General features: G+C 54.0%; 1 protein-coding gene across 1 annotated transcript in view; it reads right to left on the bottom strand.

Moving 5' to 3' along the window:
* Positions 1 to 315, bottom strand: part of LOC105306765 (NKG2-A/NKG2-B type II integral membrane protein-like) — a 22,608-nt gene that overhangs the window by 5,586 nt on the left and 16,707 nt on the right. The window lies entirely within an intron of this gene.

Raw genomic sequence — 315 nt, forward strand, 5'->3', positions numbered from 1 at the left:
CCCACCTAACAGAAGAGCGTGACCTAGGCCTGCTGCTTCCCAACACCCAACCTACCAACAGGAGGTGGCTGAGGGAAGCCAGTCCTCCTCTGCCATTAGGGAAGGATTCTACCCAGCAACACCAGGCAAGCCCACAGGGTGATCCACCAGGACACCTGCTAACAAAAGGAGCCAGGGGAAGTGCTTCCCCTTTCTCAAAAAGAGACACCAGGGGAGGAGTCTTGGAGTTAGACTAGCAAAGGGAATCTTATGACTAAAAGTTCTGGACCCAGGAAGCCTCTTTGTCCCTCAGGACAGGAGACTTCGTTTCCCAAC

The sequence above is a fragment of the Pteropus vampyrus genome, unplaced genomic scaffold (assembly GCF_000151845.1).
Source record: "Pteropus vampyrus isolate Shadow unplaced genomic scaffold, Pvam_2.0 Scaffold460, whole genome shotgun sequence".
NCBI lineage: Eukaryota > Metazoa > Chordata > Mammalia > Chiroptera > Pteropodidae > Pteropus > Pteropus vampyrus.